The following is a 6,962-nucleotide window of genomic DNA, read 5'->3' as shown; positions in this document are numbered from 1 at the left end:
TTTCAAGGCTACCGCTATTTTCGCTTCCCTTTTTATCAGCTGAAGGGATCAAAGCAAGCATAATACCAATGGTGAAAATCACAGGCCCCCTTGAAGGTGGGAGCCTTGGGGGCATGGGAATCTATAAAATTAGTGGCGTACTGGGGGAGGGAGCGGCCATGCTGGAGGAGGAGGAGGCGGCGGTGGCAGAAGGACTGTTTGCATGGCTGGCCCTAATGGGTGGGCAAGGGGTGAGGGGGCAGGGGCATGTAAACACTCCATCATTCATGACTGGCAATTGGGTAGTCCATATATAGTTATGGTCACTATCACAACTACTTCTACACTTCCAAATGTATTGTTTTCATATATTATATAAACTGACTATGTGAATATTAACAACTATGAATATCTAGAAATAAACCTAAAGAATTTTCTAATCTCGTGATAATAGGTACTGATTGTAATGTCAAAATTTCTAATTTTTTCAATTTTACCATATTTTAAAAATTTCAAATACGCTTATAAGTTGTCAAAAATATGAGAAAATATTGCTGATTCTTTTGTAAATTTTTGAGAGAAAGGAGAGGGCATGATATTAACATTCTAATTTGACAAGAATGTAATAAAAACTTCAATTTTTTTCTTACTATTTCTAGCAGACCTCAAAGACAAGTCAGCCTTGTAAAGCAAAATATGATCCATGAGACTCAGAAGACATCTGAATGTCTAAGTAACTCACAGTTTATTACCTGATAAACAGACAGGAAAGAGTTTTCTCTCTTACTCTGGATGGTGTTTTTCTACTTTTATCTGTTTCATGTTGAGAGCAGCATTGTTTCTCTGTGGGCACATCTACACATGTCCCTGACTGCACCGTTGGTACTTTACAATCATTTAGCAAGTACTAAATGACTGTGCAGTCCCTGCTGCTACTGTGCAGTCCAGGCACTGCACAAATCATTTTTGACCCTACTGCGCAGTAGCTTATTGCTACTGTTTAGTAGTGATGGTGTCATGGTGAGTCACCATAGCTCATTGCTAAGGTTATGTAGCATATCATGTAGATGTGCTCTATAGTGTCAATGATGTGAGGGCACTAGTGAAACTTCTGCTGGCTTCAATTAGATGTTTAGGGTTAGATTAAGTTCCTAAGTGTAATTCTACTATGTTGAAGTCTCTGACCGGCCATTAATGCATCTACTTTTGTCACATGCTATCATCTTACCCTTCAGATTGAGTAACAAAAACAGCAAGGAGGAAGAGAATCCAGTCATCTTTTATAGTAACTGGTTTTCAGAGACTCAAAGAAAGTGAAACAAAATAACACCAAATCAAATTTCACACCTGATACGTGGAATAGACTGTGGCCCTAAGTGAAAGAAGACTGTAGCTCAAGACTTTAGTGGCCAACATATTTTAGCAACTCTTAGAAAACCCATGCTTATACTTCTATATGTATGGCATACATGTGAACACACTGAGACCAGTATTCTCCCTACAAGACTGCATTATACTCTAAGGTCCATAAAACATTGGAAACACTTTTATAATAACTGGCTACAAATTCAGTTTGAAAAGCCCTTCAGTAGGTGAAAGCAGCCTAACCACAATCCAAGGCACACATTACAATCAGATGGCAATATAGGACATATGTGAATTGTGCCAAATTTCTACTTGGGAAGAATCAGTCCCTGTAGCACCATACTCAATTTGCAGACTCTCCCCAACAATATAGTGGACCACAATGAAACAAAAAATTTTAATACTATTGTCATAGGCACCATTGATGTTCTGAGGCCCTGTCATGGAATATTAATCAAGAAGCACACAGGCACCCCCAGTAGCTGTATATCAGCTAAACCAGCTATGCTGTTAGCTGCAGGCAGATGGCTCACGGTCTGTGTGGTTAAGAGATCTGCTTTTCCAACATGCTCTCTGCATGTGCATGTTTTACAGGCCACAAATCTTGCCAGTTTCCTATCCTCACCAGTCCAGCCTCACAGAGGGAAGTGTGCAACAGAGTTTTAAGACAAGAAAGGCCCTGTATGTATTGAAGCATTTCTCACCTTCCAAACAATTTTACTCAGGCAGGGGTGGCTGTGGCCCATAGCATTTAGCATGTACTTCAGATGTTATGAACATATCGTGTTACACAATTTGCGATCATTCCCCTGGAGGTGCCTGAATTAAATCATGGTGTCTGAGTTGAAGCCATGGAGTGATGCCATTTCTGTGCAGAACTCTTGCCAGAAAAAAGGAATAATCTCTTGCCCTTAGCACATCAGAAATTGATACCCTTTGAGGTTTTTATCTTACTAAATTTAAATTTCCACAATGGCTTAGCAAGGGGAAAAATCAAACCCAGATAGCAGTGTCTTTGTGTTTTGGATGGAGAGACTTTTTTCATCAGAAATACCTTCAGAATATGAAAGGGTCTTAGAATGCATTTCATGCCCTTAATAAGTAATTGGTAGAAAACTGGCCTGTCCAGCAAACATTTTCAGATATGTGCCTTTGAGCTTGGCACACAGGAACAGAAGAGAGCTTGATACCAAAGTGACAATCTGTTATCTTGCACCTGGGTGTGCTAATCTAACATTACCATCACTTTCAAATCAATACAGTAAGTTGTCCAGGTCAGAGATAGCAAGTTGGGCTGTGTGAAAGTACTTCATCTTCCGTAGGCCCTTCTGTAGGAAAACCTTCCACTGAGACAGCAATGTGACATTTTTGCCAAATGTCAGTCCTTCACTACTGAGAGGTTTGATATCATTCACATAATGGTTTGCGCTGGCACTGGCTGTTTGATACACAGATCTACACTGCCTCACAAACAGGAGAGGCAATATAGTGTAATGAACAAAGCTCTAACCTCAAAAATCAAGAGACCCTGATTTCTATTTCGAGCTCTGGCCTTAAGCTTTTGTGTGACCTCTGTTGCCTCAGTTTCTCCTTTTGTGTTTTATCCACCTTGTCTGTTTTGACAGGAAGCTCCTTAGGGCTATGAATGTCTTCTAGTACATCTACAGTAGAGTTTTTAGCACAGTGCAGCATAGATCTCATTTGGGGTCTACCTGGGCACTACTATAATAATTATAAGGGTGATAGCTAGAAGCTTTGGACAGGAAGTCCTAAGCTATGCCTGCTCAGCCAGCAAACCAAATGTATTTGTTGACCTTCTGATAAATCTTATCTTTATCACAGAGACCTTCCCTTGATCAGTGCTCAGTGGGGGCTTCAAATTACAAATGCTCTGAATGAACTCCCCAGATGTGTGATCGGCCAAGTGTGGTGTTTTAGAAGATTTATGACTTCGGGAGGAGACTTTCTATTTGGACTGTAATTGGACTAAAATGTCATCTGGCTATGGGTGAAGGTGAATGCACTCTCATTCAAAGCTGAACAGTTTGGATAAACTACCTATTTGTGAAAATGATCAAGGCAATGACTAACCCAACTTACAGATCCAAATATATTGCAAATAGCATCCCTGGCGCGCAAAAGGACTTTTATTGGTCTGGTACATTTCCATTACAATAGCTCTTTGGGGCCCCAGCTGAGAGAGGAGTTACAGTATGTTAGGCACTGTACAAACACAAAGTATGGGACAAGTCCTGTTGTTATGATGCTTATGATACTTATGGTCTAAAAGACAAAAGAAACAGGGTGGGAAAGAAAACAGAAGCACAAGTAGTTGAAGTGATTTGGGTAAGGTCACATGGTAGTTTAGAGACTAAATTGGGACTAGAACCAGATCTTTTGAGCCCAGCACTTTAAGAACTGGATTGCACAATTTCTGTACCCTATTTGCTGATTCAGAAAGTTTGTGGGGAAAAAAAACAGTTTGTACTTAATGGGCTCTAAGCGGTGGTTGTTTATGGCATATTATAATTTGCTGTTTCTTGAGCATCAACAGTGATCTTCAGGGAACATAAAAGATGTAAGCCTGGCTCTCTATGTTGCAACAGCTTGCAATCTAAGTAGATGGTAAAATATTATACAGAGAGCATGTATTGGGTGCTTTGAGGGCTTGTATATTTTCCTGTATGAACGATTACTTTGGTTTAGAAAAGGTCTGTATATTTTTGTACCTTAGCTAAATACTGTTGTACCAGGAGAAATCAAAAACTTGTCAGCCAGCTCATACTGGGAGCAAAGCAAATGATTCCATAGAGCAATGTTTCTTAAACCCAAGCTGTGCTTTTTTTCCCTCCTTTATTTCCCCCTGACCAACCTAATAATGCTTTTATTTGATTTATTCAGCTTAATTATAAAACAAGCATCCAGATGCACACATAATGGGTAAATCCAACATTGTTTTTCACATGTGCTCTATTTATGTGTTTTCTTGGAAATCTTACATCTGCATTAATTCTTGTGTCTCGGTGCTCAGGATGTGGAATCTTGAGGGAGAACTTAGAATATTCTAAAGGGCAGGGGTACCTGGTTCTTTCCTCTCCCCAGAGTATTTTCCATATGGATGTCTTCCCAGAGGCCCCAGGCTTGCAACTTGTTCTTGTCCCTATAGCTCCCATTGACTTTAATGGAACTCTGCAGGAGACTGACTGTATTGTTCTCAGGGCAGGGACGCTGCAGTGCAGTACAGTGATCCCAGTAGCAAGCTTAAAGGGCATTACTTCAATCCTACAGCCAGAGGGGACAGGAAGCGTTTCTCACAAGGAGAGAAACAGCGATTGGCTCAGACTTATACAGTCTGAACTGCCATACAATTGGACCTATTTCCACTGAAGTCTGTAGCATAGTAACTATTGATTATAAGATGCCCAGAGTCATCCTAAGTTAAGTAAAGTAAATTTGTTTCTAGAAGAGCTTGTATTGTAAGGATTCTAAACACTGTGATCTAGCTACCTGAAGCCAGTGAAAATAGAGGGGTCTTGTGACTTCAGTGAAACTTCTATGATATTTGGCATGTATTGGCCAAGCACCCCAACTCCTGGAGTTAGGAATTCATTTACCATTTGTGTTTAGGCAAAGGAAGGTTAGTGTCTAGCCCTTGTGATTACAGGAAAAAATGCTTGAAAATTTGAATCTTGAAGACTCAAATAATAGGAGAAACAGGAAAAGAACTCAATATTTGTTTGTTTGTTTTTTCAGTATCATGCTGTATGGGATTTCTGACTGTGACTTTTTTTTAATGCTTTGGTTTTTCAATAATACAATTCTAGGTTAGAAATTAGACAAAATGTACGTAAGGGAGACACATCCTGTGCATGAAGCTCATAATGAATTAAGATCTAGCTTTTCATAATATAATGGTGCTAGAATGCAAAAGCATGGACAACTTTAATTGAAGGGCAGATTCCACCAATATAAAACTTTCATTGAGTCTTATAAAAGGAGTGTTGCCTAAGAAAGAATTGCAGATTGGGTGGCAAATTTTTAATCATGCAAATTTTTGTGGAAGGTACAAAAACAGGGAGAGAGTTTCCTAAGAGTCTCTTTGCAGGCTCAAGTGTTTATTCCCAAAGTTCTGATTATACAATGAGGGTCTTAACTTTGTTTGGATGGATTTAAAAAAAAAACACTTTAATACTAAGTTCATTTTCTATTGTCTCTTGTATTGCCAACTCCAAGAACTCAAATTTCATGAGAGGGGGTTATAAAAGCAAGCAAGCAAACAAACAAAACCCATTAGAGTTCTTAACTTTTCAAAACAAATAGGGTTTTTAACTTTTTCAGTCTTCTCTTTCCAGCCATGAAGGCTAGGTACTAACTTCTCCTTTATTGTTTGGTTTAAACGAAAGCTGAGAATCTTGTGGAGTAGACTCCCCTTCCTTTCCTGTCCCTTTCCCCGCCACCCCACCCCATGGGGCTTTAGGAACCTGCCAGATATTTTGAATACTAATGAAATCACAGTGAGTTGGTGACATTGCATTTGGATATTTGGATTATTTAGGCACATGCATCTAATCTCTCTCTCTCGCTCTCTCTATCAAAATCCTTCCTTGGCTTCAAACTTTTTGAGAGAGACAGAAGAAAAGCTGGGGAGGTGGGGAAGGTGGCAGGATGCCTACTTCCTGCAGTAGTAATTTCATAACTTCCCCCTGAGAAAGTAGTGAATGAATGAAGGATGCTACTGTCAACATTTAATGCATCTGTCTTCCCTGGCTACACTCTTAAATTCATTCTGAGATGAGAATTGAAGGCAAGGATGCTGGAAAAACACCAAAGGAAAGTGGCTCCTGTCAATCTCAGCCAAGTATGAGCTAGATGGATTTTTTTCTGCATAGAGATTTCTGTTGTCTGTTTCTCCTGTCCTATTCACCTTGACATTTAAGCAAACTGAACAAAATCTTGCAATGTCTCCTGTTCACTTTGAGGGGAAAGCCCATGTACAGATTTGTCTGACTATAATTTAAATAGGGTTGATTTTCTAGTTTATATATACCAAGGTTTACATTTTATATATATACACACATACACACATTCTATGTATATAAAAGGATTAGTCTGTCTATGTGTTTGTCTGTCTGTAACGCTTTTGGCCAACTGTGCATGTGCTGCCAAGAGGGCGGGTGGCGATAGGCTGGAAGGGGCCAAGTCTGAGCCGCTGTTGGGGAAGTTTGTGGTGGCAGCGAATCTGCCCTGGCCGCCACCTGAGCAGCAGGGCTTCCCCATGTCTCCCTGCCTGAGGGTGGTGGTGGGGGGGTCACGGTGGCAGTGCTCCCCCCACTGCCTGTTCCCATGCCCCCCAGAACAGCTGGCAGGGAGGGGGAGGCAGCAGGCAAGGAGGGAGGGAGGGAGGAAGGCAGGCCTGGGCACGTGTGGGACAGGGGGAGGTAAAGGAGGGGTCATGGTGGTGGCTGTTGTCGGGGCTGGGCGGCAGGGAAGGAAGGCAGGGTGGAAAGTGGGGAGGGAAGTGGGGGTCACAGTGGCAAGGAGGGGGAGGAGGGAGGGAGGGAGGGGAGCAGGGAGGGAAGAGGGGGAGAAGGGAGGGGGGGGGAAGCCCGGCTGTGAGG

The sequence above is a fragment of the Gavialis gangeticus genome, unplaced genomic scaffold (assembly GCF_001723915.1).
Source record: "Gavialis gangeticus isolate Ggan-Ray unplaced genomic scaffold, GavGan_comp1, whole genome shotgun sequence".
Classification (NCBI taxonomy): Eukaryota; Metazoa; Chordata; order Crocodylia; family Gavialidae; genus Gavialis; species Gavialis gangeticus.
Note: the sequence above shows the minus strand (reverse complement) of the source record.